Raw genomic sequence first — 16,595 nt, 5'->3', positions numbered from 1 at the left:
CAGCCTGTATGGAGGCCATTCATTCGGCACCTACTTGTTTTGAACTTACTATGGACCAGGCAACTGCTCTGGCCCTGGGGATACAGCAGAGAAAACAACCAATAAAAATCATGCTCATTATGAAAGTTGCATTCCAGAAACCAGGAGGAGCCAAGCGGGGGGAATTGCAAAAGGAAAAAGCACGGCGGTGTCTCTAGAGAAATGAAACTTAAAAGGGTTGAAATCATTTGCATCACTACTGGGCCTCCCACCTCTAGAACAGACGACAAGAGCTCTAACTCTTTGCCGCGAGTGAATTAGGATCATTGAGTGGGGCGGTTGGGGGTTGTCTGGTGATTCTGACCACAGCCGGGACGAACAACCACTGAGCTAAAATGTGCTTTGGAGTTTACAAAGAGTGCTATCAGCTCATTTAACTTGCTCATCTCTGCTTTTCACTGCTGCTAAATGGTGGTGTTGGTCTCAAAAACCCTCCGACGTCTCTGGTAATAAAACGTTCTCAGCCTGTGATGGCACGCTGACCTGCCCCCGTTGCAAGCAAGCCCGGATTCATGGCTTCTGGCATTCTTCACCTGAGCTGGCTTGCACGGCTCAAGTGTCAGGAGGGACTGTATTTGGAAACCTCAGAAGGGAAAGACTGCGTCCTTCCCGTTCCAGTGGCTGCCACCCTTGCTCAGGTCACTCTGACCTCTAGTCTGGTCTCTTAAATGAGGGGAGAGGCACAACCCAACTCCGAGGTAGCTGACTCTGTTGTTTAGGAAACCATTTGGATGGACTTTGTTTGGTTGATAAAGGTCTATTTCATTTTCCTCCTCCCAATTTTTTACACAAGAAAAATTTCATTGTACAATATAATATAAAAAATGCAAAACCAAATGAAAAATAAAAGTCATCTGTAATCACACCAACCGGAAATAACCGGTGTCATATTTGGGTGCATATTCTTGTATACTTTTTCTCTGCAGATATAATTGGCATATGTACGTATATTTATGTGTACACAAGTGAGATGATAGAATACATTTAAATTTACAACTGACTTATAAGCTTAGAAGTTTATCATAAATATTTCCATGGCACTAGGCATTCATCAACATCACTATTTTTTTTAAAGATTTATTTTTTATTTATTTCTCTCCCTTCCCCACCCCCCCTTCCCCAGTTGTCTGCTCTCTTTGTCCATTCACCGTGTGTTCTGTGACCGCTTCTATCCTTATCAGCAGCACTTGGAATCTGTGTTTCTTTTTGTTGCATCATCTTTTTGTGTCAGCTCTCCGTGTGTGTGGGTTCCATTCTTGGGCAGGCTGCACTTTCTTTCGTGCTGGGGGGCTCTCCTTATGTGTGGGGCTCCCCTACATGGGGGACACCCCTGCGTGGTACGGTACTTCTTGCATGCATCAGCACTGAGCATAGGCCAGCTCCACACGGGTCAGGGAGGCCCGGGGTTTGAACCCGTGGACCTCCCATGTGGTAGGCAGACACCCTATCCATTGGGCAACATCACTGTTTTAAATTCTGGCCTGGCCTGGTGTTACAACATTCTGTATTTTCTTTTCCCAATTTCTCCCCATCCTGCAGCCAGATTAGTCTTCCTGATCATGTCACTCTCCTGTTAATACCCTGTCTAATGCTCCCCACTTCCCATCTCCACAGAATAAAGTACACAGTATGTTCTCTAAAATTCAAGACTCTTCATTTTGCAGACCCAGTTCCAACCTGCTTGTCCATTTTTATCTTCCAGTATTTTCTCAGATGCACCTGATGATCTGGTGAAAATGTGATATTCCCAAGGCCCTTACTACTCTTTTCCATAGCTGCTCCAACTATTCCCTTCCACCTAGAATGCCATCCCCACCCCACCCTCAACTACTGGAACACCAGGCCACTTTCCAGACCCAGCTCAGATGCCACCTTCCTCAGAAAGCCTTGGTCTTCTCTAGTCAATGCACTAGAAACTGAGCCAAGTGCTACGATGCTGATAGGAAAAAGACAATTTGCTACATCTTTTACACTTCTTAAAACACACTTTTCTTCTTTAGATGTGCATGAGTTTGTACATACACACATTTTACTTTATGGTATATTGTGCAAAGGAGGATTAGTTATGGGGAAGACATAGAATTTAGAATTTACTCCCATTAATGCTCTCTTATTTCTATAACTTATTTATATGTATCTACATATCCACATAAGTACACACACAGATATGTATGTCTACATGTATGTGTGTATATTTATATGTGAAAAGGTGTGTATGTCTGAATGTATGCATGTATGTTTATAAATTCTTGCAGTTTATTTTCTGGAGGCTGCCACTTCTAAGGTACAAGCTAATCTTCTTACAACCTTTATAGGTTTCAGTCAACCATGGCATTTTATTAGGAGGCTTCAGAGAAAAGGCACCTGAGTCATGCACTGCATAAACCTGTCAGCCTCAGTTGAGAATCTGGTTCCTCCTTGGTTTGTGCTATTAAATTGACAAATAGCTCTTAATAAATCCATTGAGCTTACATAATTCAGTTTTGGGACTGTGAGGCTTGACAACTGGATGGGATGGTAGATGGTAAGCTGATTAGGGATGAGTTCATATTCATACGACTTGATTTCCTGGGTCAGCTCTTCTAGGCAAGCCTAGGCATTCAAAGCCAGGCTGCCTCTAACATCTGAGCAACTAGATTTCCCCAGCTTTTGGAGCCAGCCCTGCAGGAGTACAGCCTTTCAAAGCTACAAAAATGGCAAGAAGGAGGTCAGCAGGGAAATTGATAGGGAGCCTTTACCCAAGAGAGGCTTAGAGTTCCAATAGTGGTCCTTTTGGGAATTGACTTATTGAAGAGTTTTCAGGGAGTAAATCGAAGTCTGCCCCTGAGGCAGCCTTACCAAGTTGCTTGGCTGACCTCCCTGCATTGCTGATCCCTGAAGCTAAAAGACCAACATGGAGGAATCAGTGCTGGCACACACAATCATCTTGGAGGTCTCCTTGAGCCTTTGTGTTGATGACAATGGTATCATGGAGACTTTATTCTAGACTCTGGCTCTTGTCAGTTTTATTCTGTTCACTCCAGTCTCTCTTGAGTTGATATCCGTTCCCATAGCCTCTAAGACCAGCTATATGATGGCTTCCACTTCAGAGCTGTCTTCTGAGTCCAGACCCATGTATGCAACCACCTCCTTGTCTTCACCATCTGGAAAGCTGACTGGAATCACAAACTCAACATGTTTAAAATGAATTCATCAGCTGCGTCTTTGAACTTGCTTCTCCTCTAGGGGTTCCTATCCAGAGGATGATACCACAGGTGACATACATACTCAAGGAAGGCATCTGGGAGGTGTCATCAAGGACATCTCTTCTCCCTTTCACCTCCCCTGCACCCCATGCCACTGAATGACTGGAGAATCACCAGTCTTACCAATTCAAAGATGTCCTAGAGGAAGGGTTCTTACCCAGGGGTCCACAGTTATTTCAGGGGGTCTGGGCTTGAATTTAAAATTCACAAAAACATTATTCTTGTGGGGATGTGTTGGTGTGGGTGTGATATACTTATTCACTAAAACAAAGGATAGTATGGGCTTAGTAAAAGGCCTTTGCTTTTCACCTGGCTGGCAAAGCAATCCTTGGAACAAAAAAGGTTAAGAACCCTGTCCTAGAGAGTTCTCCTATCTTCCACTGTTCTCCATTTTTGCTGTCAGCACCTTATTCCTGGTCACCATAGTGTCTAGCCTAGGCTAGTACAAACATCTTACAGCCAGTTCTCCACATCCATTCTTGCTGTTCTCCAATCTATTTATCACATATCAGACAGAGAGCTTTTAAAAAAAATACAAATCTGATCATTTTTCTCCCCAGCTTAAACAGTGGTTTCTCATTCCTTTTCGTTAAAAACTCCAGTCTTTGCACAGCTCACAATGCTCTGCATTAGCAGGCCCACCCTCCTCACCATTGCCCATCATCACCATGCCCCTTCCTCTGCCACTCTCAGTGCTCTTGCCACACAAGCCTTTTCTAGTTCCGTGGATTCATGGACAGTTGAAGCTTCTTCCTGTTGTCACAGCAGTTGTTTCCTTCCTCTTTGTCTGGCTAACTCCCATGACTCTTTTCAGTTCCAGCTTAAATGTTCCATCCATAGGAAAACCTTCTGTATCCCCGAGACCAGACTAATACCCAATAATGCATTTGCATAGCACTGTACTTCTCCTCTGTACTGCTTTTCACCATGACAGTCATTTGATTAGTGATTGGCTTAATATTGCTTTCCTCCACTGGTCTGCAGGCACCGTGCAGTTAGGAAATATAGCTTCTTGTTCAGTGAAGTCTTCCCAGTGCCTAACACAGTGCCTGGCCTTTAGCAAGTGTTCCATGAGAACTGGTTCAATGAACAAGAGATGTTCTGAATCTAGACCTTTCTGATATGGTAGAACAAATTAATAATTTTCACTGGTGCCCTTCTAGTTTTAAATACCTCTATTTTTACTCATTGCTTGTGCACTGATTGCTTTTACTTACCCACTGAATGTACCATGAGCATTTGCTCTAGCCAGGCAATGAACTTAGTATAAGGAGTCAAAGTTGAATTAGCCTTTGATCCTGCCCAGAAGGTATTTCCAAATAGCAGGATATAGCTCGAGTTTATATCTTCACACTAGGACACAGTCAGTGGAAGTTTGGGGGGTTTTATAGAAGCAAGAACACCTACACCTATTATACTTGATGAGATCATTCATCTAATAATAGGCAAGGCACCAGAGAAAGGGTTATGGGTCCTCTCCACTGAGCCACTGTGGCTGTGGCTAGGTTAACTAGAGTCAAAGTCCAGCCCAAGGTCAGGAGGGCTGAGCTGACTCATGCAGTAAAGAGAACAATCAGGAGTCAGGCCAGGTCAGGTTAGCAGGTAGGGGTTCACCCAAAAGGGAAGTAGACGCAGGGTACCACGGGTGCTCAGGCTCAGCTTGCCGGATTTCTGGCTGCCCTAGAAGGTTATCCCTGGCACCACCAGACCCATTTGCACTTGAAAATTTTTGCATCCAGGCTTAGAGCTTCACCAAGGATTGAGCAAGAATTTCAGGCAAACAGATTGAGCAATAAAACCCGTATTCAGGCAGAGCTGGGTTTGCACCTGGCACTACTTGGAGCTATATGGTTCTATGTGAGTTACATCAACTTTGTGAGACTCGGTTTCCTCATTAGTGAAATGAGACTGTAATATTTGTTGCTTGATAGGAAGATGAAATAAAGTATGGCAAGTGCCTTTCTTTAGTTGGTATTAGCTAGTAGTTTATTCCTTTTCTAAAATTATGGCATAGGTGTGGGTTTTGCTTTGGTGACTCTGATTTTTTTCCCCTCACTGGTCTGTCCCCTCATCTCCCACACACTTTCTCCATTTTTAACATCTAATTTTCTTTCCCAGCCCTGTCTCCATTCTATGGCTCACCACCACCTCTAGAGCTCTTCATGTGCTACGAGAAGGGATGAGCCAGAAATGGAAAGGTTTTCTCCGATGAATCCATTGGTGGTCATGGCTACGGAGGGTTTGCTCGTGCATCCCTCCATCCCTCCATCCATCTGACCATCTATCACTCAGGTATTTATTGAGTGCCTACTAGCTTCCACACTCTGTGGGGCAGAAAGTTAAGCCAGATATGATCCCTTTCTTCAGAGAGTTACAATCTAGTAGGGAAGAGAGACACTGAACAAATAATAGCCGGATTCAATTGTAATCATGATTTGATGGGGGTTACTACGGAGAAGAAAGTGTGGGATGAGAGTTTCCAACAGGAGTCCTTGCCTAGCCTCAGGTTCCAGGAGGGCATCCCTGGGTAGGGGTCCTGTAAAGCCGAATTTATCAAATGAGTAGGTTGAGCCAGGTCAGGGAGAGCCTGCCCAGGTAGAGGGAACCAGTCTACGGTAGGAAGGAGTTTGTTGTGTTGGAGGAACAAAAGGCCAAGGGTGGCTGGAACCTAATGCAGCAACATTTTGATATAGAAGCGAGCTTTGTTTTGTGAGTGCCTTCCTTTCTTTGCTCCAATCCATTACTCTAAATCCTCCATCTTCATTTTGCCTATTAGATGCTCGGGGCTCGCCCTCTCTGTTCAGAACTCCTGCCTGCTTCACAGCCACCTTGGCCCTCCTTTCCCTTTCAAAACGAGTCTCTCCTGGGCCCCTTTGGGTCCCCTTGGACTTCTTAATGTCTGCCCTGGCTCAGGTCATCTGGTTTCTAAGAAGATTTAATGCAATGACAGGGTTGCAGGTGTATGCAGGGATTATGCAGAGAGGAGACAGCGGAGGCAGAGGCGCGCGCCAAGTGGAGAAAGAAACGCCTTTGCTGAAATGCCACACCAAAGGGGGTGAGGCATGCGAGCCAAGTCCTGGCATGAGGGAGATGGACCTGAACAAGGAAACAGGTCACGTCACAGGCCCGATTACTGGTGTGCGGGAAAGTGGAGTCTGAGGCCGAGTCAGCTGGAAGACGGTGGCTCTGTGGTTGAGGAGCTTTTTATAGTCCTGTGCTGTCTCCACTTGGGAGCGCAGCGCTCAGGGCGCTGTCTGCAGGTGTGAGTCATGCTGAGAACCGCAGCACGTGGGAGGGCCAGGGTGTGTGCGGGAGTGCAGGGCCCTGCACATTGCAGGAGGAGCTCTTTCTGGAGCCAGGAAACCGCACCTGTCTGTATGCTGGAAGGTTTATCACCTTTGCAAATTAACAAGTTTCATTTCCATGGAGATTAGGAAGGTAAGCAATTAGATAAATTATGCCCAATTTACTGCTCCTTAAGGAAGTGTGAGAGGATATCTTGAACTTCATCACACCCAGCAACTATCTTGGTCACGACTGCTTTCTTTGTGTCTTTCTTAAAAGGTTGGAATATATGGTTTTTTGTTTGAGTGTGTGTATATTATATGTGTAAAATTTTTAAAAAGATGTTTTCATTTGCAATAATTCGATTCCATGGTCTTTTCTCACTGTATTTTAGGTAGGAAATAATGTTTTCTCCTTCCCTTATGCTATAGTGGTGAGAGGAAAGGAGTTTGTGTTCTCTTTGCATCCTTCCACCAATGGTTCCTCCTGCCTGTCTGGGCTTCCCTCACCTTCAGTCTTTGCAACTCGTATTCATCCTTCAACTTTCAGCTTAAGTGTCACTTTCTCTAGGAAGCCTCCTGACCTCCTGGCTCTCAGTTGGGTGCCTGCCTTTGGGCTTCCGTAAGTCAGATGAAGCTTCCTTGGCGTGGCATTGGCCACCCTCTGCTGCAATTGCCATTGAGTCTCCTGTCGCTTTTACCAGATGGATGGTTTTTTAGACTGTGAGCTGCAACCTGCTGATGGTCTGTGAAATCGTTGAGATGTGTCATGACCTGCAATTTTTGGTTTTCGAATTGTTTATTTGGGGATTTTTTTTCTATGTTGTATTTGAATATTAATTCAATCATGTTTTGCTATTTAACTTAGTTATCTTTTCCCTTACTCATATGTAGTGAGTATTGTTTCACGACCTTTTGTTTCAGCTGCGTGTGTACGTGTGTGAGAGAATGTATGCCGTGGTGAATAGGACAGCAGGACGGGCACAGGCCCTGACAAACGGGGAGAGACAGTATTAAGTAATTGCTGTCTGTCCGTGTGTCTTACTGGGGCTCGTTGTTGTGTAGCCTCTGGTCTCACTGAGCCAGTCTTCACCAGCTGCGCCTTCAGCCTTTGTTCCGTTAACGCCAAGGCCTGGACCGCACACACCTCGGGCCCTCCAGCCCTCCGGGGTCAGGGTCTTCCTGCCCCCACCTCGGGGCCTCCCCGCCCGGGTGTGTCTTCCAGTCTCTGCTTGGGCTTCCTCTGACCACGGAGCTTCTCCAGTCACATGCCTCGGCCTCAGCAGGGTGACTGCTACCGTGGGGCAAGGAGAAAAGCAGGCGAATTTATGTGAGGGAAAAGGAAAGGCCGGTTGACTCAGGGCCTGGAAAACCTGAGTTTGAGCCCCAAAGAGTTCTGCCACTCATTGGCATCAGTCACTCACATCTCTGAGCTCCAATTTCTTCATCTGTTAGGCTGGAAGAATGCCTGCCCTGCCTCCCAAAGTTGTGGTGGGAATATTCGTAGTCCTAAGTGACCGTCGACTAGGCTCTTACCATGGGGCCAGGCATTCTGCTTGGCGCTTACATCCTTTTTAATCCTTGCACAACCCTCGATGATGACAAGTTTTCCCCTACTTTACAGGTGGGGAAATGGAGATTCAGGGAGGTTAAGGAACTTACCCAAGGTTACATGGCAGAGCTGATATTCGAACTCTTGTCCTTACCTCACTATAAGATGAGGAACACAGAAGTGCTTTCATAACAGTGAAAAGTCTTTTTTGCACATCAGCATTTATTATTATTTTTAAACCATCCGCAAACCTCTCTGGGCTCACGGGCACAAGAATTGTCCAAGAGGGACAGTGCTGGCACATCTGTGGGCAAATTGCCAGGAGAGACATCTTGTGTTAAGCCTCCCTAACACATCATTAATTTCGTCAGGCTCAGGAAATAAATACCTGGCGTATGTGAAGAAGGCAAGACTTCCTATTGCTTAAGGTGGACTGGAACACTTGAGCCAGAAACTTCCAGAGATCAACTTTGAGGTAACAAAGCCCGGCTTGGGTCCAAATGACCAGCTTCTTGGTCGGAAACCACAGAGAAGACACCAGATGGTGGCGCCAGAGAGGCAGGCAGCGGGAGGGATTTGCTGAGTCCCAGCCTCCTGGAATGAAACCTTGAGTCTTCGGTTTCCAGGTGCCCTTTGCCAGGCGCTCTGCATTCCTTGGGCGTCAGCGGCCTGCCTGCCCTTGTTCCTCACAGTGTACCGAGGTGCCCTGGAGTTTGTCCATAGCTGGTCAGAGTCCATCAGGAAGTGAGAGCAGCTCCCTCTTACCGAGAAACAGAACGCGTCTTCAGTGTGGTGAAGCAGGCAGGGTCTGGAATTCGACAGGACAGGGCTCAAATCGCAAAGCGCCCATTTAGTAGCTGTGTGATCCTGGGAAATTTCTTAACCATATGAGGAACTATGGGGTCAATGAAAATGAAGCAGAAACTGGCACTGCTGCCATATGAGTTAGAAACCCAAGAGAAGAAAATTGGTAAAATGGGCCCGATGGAGGAGTTTTGCTTTCCTTGGTTTGTTTTCTGTAAGACGTTATTTCCTGTCGTTAAGACTCCACCTGTGCCCTAGTTGGAACTCACCTGCATAAATGACCAGAAGCTGTGCTCTCCTGACGTGAACAGCTGGGATCCTGGCTGGGTCATGAGTTCAGGGAAGGTGAAAAAGGAGAAGTTGGGCCTGGAGTAATGAGGAAGTGATCACCTCCGGGACCTGCCGGGGCCAGAGCCCATTTCATGCAAGGCCTGACAGAATACTTATTGCCAATGCTTATGCAGCTCCCTCGGAGCCAGGAACTTCCTACATGCTTTTTTTACTAAAGATCAGCATCCACATGCAGTTATTCTTCTCTTAAGTCAGGCAGCTCATCCAAGTTCACACAGCTAGTATGCGGCAGACCAGGTAGTCTGGCTCACAGTGTGTGTGCCTAGCCACCCCCCACCCCACCTGGCAAGGGGCATGCAGCCTGGTCTTGTGGAAAAAGCACCAATTTCAAAATCCGGCAGAGTTAGAACCTCATCTGGCTCTGCTTCCTTGGATATGACGTGCAACTGCTCAGGCCTCACTTTCCTCATCTGTAGAGTGGAAATGGTAATGGCGTTGTTCTGAGGATTAAATGCCATAATATATTTAGCCATCCCCTTCCCCTTTCTCTGATCTCGGACCTTCCTCCACTCCCTCCTCTAGCCCTGTTTAACTTTTCACATCCTTTATCCTTCGTTTTTCAAATGTCTTCAGGTCTTGATCTTGCTTTTCTAATGGAGCAAAAATAAGGGATGGATTCTTTTTAAAAATATATACATGCACACACATGTACACACATACTTTATGTGTGTATGTGTGTTTGATATCAGTTAATATATTAATATATAATATATGCATGACATTTGATAGCCTCAGCTAAAGACATGACTTTATCTGTTATGAAAGACTATTGGCTTTGGTGTGGCACAGTGGATTCTGGAAAGGAAGGGTGGTCATCCAGTTAGTGACATGGGTCTAAGGTACAAGGAAGTATGGCAAGGATCATACATTCAACAGGGATTTGAAAGCAGGAGCACTTAGCATGGCTGAAGGAGTCAGGCAGTTCTCTCAGAGGAGGTGATACTGCATCTGTGTTGGAGGGGCAGGGTTTGGTCAGGAAGAGGATTCCAGCTTATGGCATGGGGAAAACCTCATGGAAGGGAGCAGAGCAGGTCTGCTGGGAGGCTGTCAGTCAAATGCATCTGTGAGAGGGCCTGGTGAATTGCAGTGTGGAAATAAACATGGACTGAGCACACTAACCATAGTATCTCCTTTGATCATCTCAACAACCTACGCTGTCATGCCATTTTACAGAGGATGGAACTGAATTTCAGGGAGGTTAAGTCACTTGCCCTGAAGCACAAAGGAAAGAAGTAGAGGCCCCAGGATATGGTACCAAAGTCCAAGTGTTTATTCCTGTGCCACAAAGACTGCCACTCTGAGTACTTACAAGTGAGATGTATGCTGATGTTGAAAGAGGACCAAGAAGACAGGGTCTCAGTTTCCTCATCTTTAAAAAGGAGAGGTTGTACTCAGAGTGCTCCAAGGTTTCCTCCAGCCTTGACATGGTGAGGTTCTGGGTCTGCCTTCATCAGACAACACAGCTGGACTCTGGTTCACCCTAAGTTGACCCCAAAGATAGCCAGACAGTCTTGGGGAGGACGCAGCAATATAACTTAAAGCAAAACAAAACAAACTTGATTTTTCTGTTTGGCTATAACAGCAGTATATACAAAAATTCAGAAGATACTGGAAAATATATCAAAGGGTAAAAGTCTATAAATAAAATTTGGAAGATGCAGAAAAATATAAGATGAATATAAGGTCCATCGAGACCTAGACACTATTAACATTTTGATATGTGTCACTGCAAATATTTGATTTTTTAAAAATCAATATATAGGGGAATGGATGTAGCTCAGTGGTTGAGTACCAGCTTCCCATGTATGAGGTCGTGGGTTCAATTCCCACCTCCTAAAAATGAAAAAAATCAATACATGTAAGTCAATATGTAAAATCCCAATCCCTTTATTTTGCATAATGTTCTCTCATTGGCTAAAGATAAGGAATACTCTTGACATATATAATCCAACTGGTTGGTTTTGGGTAACAATCAATTAATATCTATATATATATATAAATTTATTTTGGAAAATTAGTCAAACATATTTGACATTAATATCAATTGTTTAATCATTAGTACACGTGTCAAATAGGAAGTGGTAAGCCCATTAGGTTATATAACAAATAATTCTTAAAAGTCTTTACAACTATTTTTTTATTCAGTCAAAAGCAAATCTGTTTTATTAAATTTGCCTTTACATCTTTAATTTTAGGAGATACTGTTGCTAATCTTAACACTTAGAGATCGTTTTACGAAAGGTGACTCTCTACACAATATTCCATTCAGTGCAGAAAATCAGCAAAAGACAGCACTTTTGGGAGGAGGTGTTTGGGGCTTCAAACCAGCAGAGCCAAGCTGTCGATATCTGTCTTGAGCCTTCTTGTCAGGAGCTGGAATTCTACAGCTGTCTTCTCTTCATGCCACAAATAATCCAGCTCATTCAGAGATTAGTCCAGCTGGGGGAAAAGTCATTGGTAGGTAAAACTCCCAGAGTGTGAAGTGTTGACTGGTGTTAGATATGTAACAGGAGTTGCACGAGGCACTTGATTACCCAAGTTCTTGTTTTTAGCCCTTCCTGCATCAGTTAGGAGAAGCTAGTTTCCACTGTGATAACAAGCAACTCCAAAATCCCTGTGGCTTATCATAATGAAAATTTATTTCTCACTTAATGCTGCCATGGATAGGCAGGGAAGATTCTGCTCATTTTAGTTCCTCAGAGATCCAGGTAGACAGGCTTCATTTCAAGACATGCTTCTAAGACAGGTGTTCTTAACCTTTTTTTGTTTCACAGACCTCTTTGCCAGTCAGACAAAAACCATGGACCTCTTACTAAGTCCACACTATACTGTGTATTATTTAATAAATACATCACACCTGCACCAATATTTCCCCACAAGAATGTTTTCTGAATTTCAGTTCAAGCTCACAGGCCTCTTGTTAAGAAGCTCTGTTCTAAGATCACAGCAGCTGTGATAAGGGAATGTGACAAATTCTTTAAGCGCTTTATGCCACTTCCATTCACAATTTATTGGACAAAGCAAGTCACATGACTACACCTACCTCCAAAAGGGTGAAGGAAGTAGAATCCTGCCATATGATACTATTTTACCACTAACTAATCAACTGTTTGACCATGGGCAAGATAGTTATGTTCTCTCAGCCTCAGCTAGAGTACCTGTAAAAAAGGAAGTTACCTGGTGTCTCTGTTCATTCATTCATCTTTCATTCATTCAGGTAGGAGAACAGGGTTTTGGTGAGGAGTCCAAATTCTGGAGCCAAGCATCTACTACCTATATAATCTTGGGCAAGTTATTTAATATCTCTGGACTTTGGTTTCCCTATCTGCAAAATGGGATGATAACAGTATCTAGCTTATAAGGTTGTTGTGCATAATGCATGTATTAGATATGTCACATAGAACAGTTAAGGTACTTAGAACAGTCCCTGGCACATGGTAACTGCTGTGTGCATGTTAGTTTTATTATTCATGCACCTATTTATTTCTTTGACAAATATCCATAAGCCTTCCTGGTTACCTTTGAAGGCTTGCATGATCCTGAAGGAAAAAAACAGATGTAAATCCATACTGCAAAGGATGGGATATCCAAGAGAAGCATAATAGGAAGAGACAACTGTTTTTTGTAGGACTCGGATTTTTGAGCATCTAGTATGTGCTAGGCTCTGTACTAAATGCTTCCATAGCAACCCTAAGAGGTAGTCCTTTCATCGATGAGGATCTCGGGGGGTCAGGCCCCACAGATGGTGAGTGGTGGGGCTGGGATGTGGACCCGGGTCTCCCTTGCAGAAGGCCTTTGCTCTTTCTCCTGTGCCCTGCTATCGAGGACCGCATGCTCATCATTTAACCTGTTGGTTTGGTCTCCTAGATTGCAAGCTCCTCAAAGGCAAAAGGCGTTCCTCTTCATTCCTGGTGTTTTTGTGTTTCTCAGTACAACAATGACACCATGGATGACCACTAGAAGAAACAGGAGGGGAAAAAAGAATTAAGCCAAGGATCAGAGTCTTGGATTTAAGTCCTGCTTCTAACCCTCCTCCCCACCCTCATGATTGATTACCTTAGGAATGTCACTTTTCCTCCCAAGGCTTTGACTTCTTACATACTAAATCAGCTCTACAGGCCTTTCTGCTGTAGCTCCTGGTCTTCAAACACTCACAGCTTAATAGATACTTGTTGACTTGACAAGGAGGCGTGACCGCACTTAAAAAGCTACTTATCCCCAATCTTAGACCACTTGCTTTTCTTTGGCACACGTTGAAGTCAGAGAAGAACAGCTACCATCTGAGTCATTACGCATCTTTCTTCACCTGAGCACAAATTACCCATTTTACTTCAAGCTCTGTAAAAGAAAAAATGGAGAGGGGGTGGAGGTGGAGAGATAAAAACACAGCAACAACTGTGGAGCTCATGAGTCCTCCATTCAGAGTCCAGAGGAAATTTCCCAAAGCCAAGGCGCTCGATGGATAAGAAAGCAGACCCTGCCTGACCTCTGGAGTAAAGTCCCCTTGAGACAATGTCAGGGGGTCATGCACTCCCAAGCCTGCCAAGGCAAAACACACAGGCTGCAAACACAATGGGTTTCGGGTAAACCAGTCTTTCCTGCAGAAAACATACTTCGGGAGCCCGTGAGTCAGGAGAGCCCAGTACGTGCCACTTGTCCCGGCAGCAGCTGCGGTTGATGCCACAGCAAGGAGACTCAGTCTGCCAGTGAGGAGTGAAGAAATGGCTAGACTCCTGCTGGCAGCTCCACCCACTGCTTTATCCTTCCCTCACTCACATGGTAACAGCCATCATTTTCAAGGACCTCCTAGGTATTGTGACTGAGTGCAGCACTTTGTAGGCATTAGTTCTTTTAATCTTCCATTGTTCCATTAAAGTAAGGACTGTTATCCTCCCCATTCTGCAGAAGGACCCTGAAGCTCAGGAAGCTTGTGTCCTTTGCTAAGGTCACACGCCTCGTAAATGGCGTGGTCAGGACTCTAACCCAAGTCTGGCTGAGGCAAGACTCAGCCTTCCCTGAGTCCCTGAGAGACCCGGAGGCCAAGTCCATTCCTGAGACCAGCTGCAGCTCAGACTTAGTGGTCAAGGGCGAGAACATCGCTTCCAGGCCTGGCCTCTCACCCCAAAGACGGTGCTCACTCTTCAGACCCTTTTGCCTGTCCCCTCCACAGGGAGGTTCCGAGGATGCGGGGGCTGCCTGGGATTTCCTGTCCTGGCTGGAAGAAAAGTTGTCTGCAGTGTCTCAGCTTCCTGGGAACCTTCTGTGGGCCTGGGTTTCCATGGACTGAGTCATTGCAGCTCAGCAAGATATTCTTAGCTGGAACAGTCATAGGAAAGTGTGGTCTGGAAACCCCCCCAGGTTTTATGGGTTAAGAACTTGGTGAAGACAGTTCAGCTGCAGTCCTCAGCTTTCTCAGATGTCACCTTGCCTTAGGGGGATGAGAAAGGCTGGGAAGGCCTGAGGGGGAAAAGGAGCCCTGGAATTAGGAAGGGCTTTCTGTCCCAGCCCAAGGAGCTGGCAGCCCCTGAAAATTCAATACAGACCACAGTTGGCCTGTGAGTGCTCAGGGACAATAGCCCTGTGCCCAGGATCACATACATCCTGTGGAGAGCTTGCCAACGCCTACCCCACACCATCCATCCAACCTGACAACTAGTGCTGAGAGCCTAATATGTGCAAAGAACTGAATTAGGTGCTGACGAAGTAGAAGAGCCCAGGGATTAAGAGCAGGGGTTCTTGAGTTATGATATCTGGACTCAAAGTTCAGATCTGCTGCTCACTGACTGTGTGAACTCAGGCAGGTTATTTAACCTCTCTGAGCCTTATTTTCCTATTCTTCATTTACCAAAGCTCATGAGTTTGTTGTGAGGATTAAATGAGATAATATGTATATATGCTAGCGTCTGACACCATTTAGTAGTAGCCATTGTTATTATTTTTAAAAATACATTTCTTCTACCCCCACCCCCAAGTTGGCCCCCTCACCTGTTTGCTCGTTGTTTTTGCTCATTGTCTGCTTCTTTCTTCTTTAGGAGGGACTGGGAACAAAACCGGGGACCTCCCATGTGGGAGGTAGGCACCCAACTGCTTGAGTCACACCTGCTCCCTGCTCATTTTGTTTTTGCTTGCTCTATGCTTGTTGTTTTGCTTGTTCTCTGCTCATTGTTTATGCTTCATTTCTGCTCATTGTCTGCTCATTGTTTGTCTTCTTCAGGAGGCACCAGGAATAGATCCTGGGACCTCCTGTGTGGGAGACAGGCGCCCAGCTACCTGAGCCACATCCGCTTCCCTAGCTGTTATTTTTATTTAGTGCAAAACAGTCATGTCATTCCTTAAGGAATTCAGTTCCATGACTGAATTGTTCACAGAGTACCTGCCATGTGCCAGGAACTGTGTTTGTTCTGGGGTGGTAGAAAGAGAGACGTAATTCCTTCCTTCAAGAAGTTCACAGGAGCCAATCAATTAGCAAATAATTACAATAATGTGAGGAAATGTAACAACATATTTACATATATATAAAAGGTGTTAAGATAGCAGAGACACCTACCTGAGTTAAGGATCAGGATAGATTCCTGGAGAAGGCAATGCCTGAGCTGGGTATCAAAGGGGAGTAGGAATTTGCCGGGTGAAAGGGAGGAGGGTTAGGGGGCCAGGGGTGGAAGGCAGAGACATTCCAGAAGGGGGGCCTGCTGGAGCAAAGACTAGTGCTTGCTTCAGTATGACATGAATTGCCTCGAGGGAAGCAGGAGGGCCTAGGAGACGACTCAGGGCAGGACACAGGAGACCTGAGTTCAAAATCTGTGTCCTTCCTTTTCCAGCTATTAACCTTGGGCAAGTCTCACTCTCCCTTAAGTTCCTCAGCAGTAAAACAGAGATAGCATTAGCTGCTTCACGGGGTTAGCTCACCCACAAATGCCGCTGTGTTTAAACAGCTCCAGGTGCGTTCGTAGTGTGTCTCACGCACGCTGCGGTGGGTTGGCTGCTTTTGGACACCCTAAAGCGGGGGTTCTTAACCAGGGGTCTGTGAGCTTGAATTGAAATTCAAAAAAACACTATTCTCATGGGACGTGTCGATGCAGGTGTGATATATTTATTAAGCAATACAGAGGAGAGCGTGGGCTTGGTAAGGGCTCCGTGGTTTTCACCTGACTGGCAGAGGGGCCTGTGGAATAAAAAATGTTAAGAACCCCTGGCCTAAAGGGCATGCTCATGGTTTGCTGGGTGCCAGGCACTGTGAGCAAACGCTGGGTGAGCCTTATTCAGTTAGACTTCCTGGGACAGACACTGAACTTCTAGGATGCCCCATCTTCCTGCTGTGTC

General features: G+C 45.4%; 1 long non-coding RNA gene across 1 annotated transcript; it reads right to left on the bottom strand.

Moving 5' to 3' along the window:
- Positions 1-11,289: 11,289 nt before the first annotated feature.
- LOC131279744 (uncharacterized) lies at positions 11,290-15,525 on the bottom strand. Its single transcript, XR_009187185.1, has 3 exons — positions 15,261-15,525; positions 13,332-13,613; positions 11,290-13,231 (listed from the first exon to the last, which is right to left on the bottom strand). It is a non-coding gene; the product is annotated as an uncharacterized lncRNA (long non-coding RNA).
- Positions 15,526-16,595: the final 1,070 nt, after the last annotated feature.

This window comes from Dasypus novemcinctus, chromosome 9 (assembly GCF_030445035.2).
Source record: "Dasypus novemcinctus isolate mDasNov1 chromosome 9, mDasNov1.1.hap2, whole genome shotgun sequence".
NCBI classification, from domain to species: Eukaryota; Metazoa; Chordata; class Mammalia; order Cingulata; family Dasypodidae; genus Dasypus; species Dasypus novemcinctus.
The sequence above is the reverse complement of the archived record's forward strand: the minus strand, read 5'-3'. Positions and strand labels throughout refer to the sequence as shown.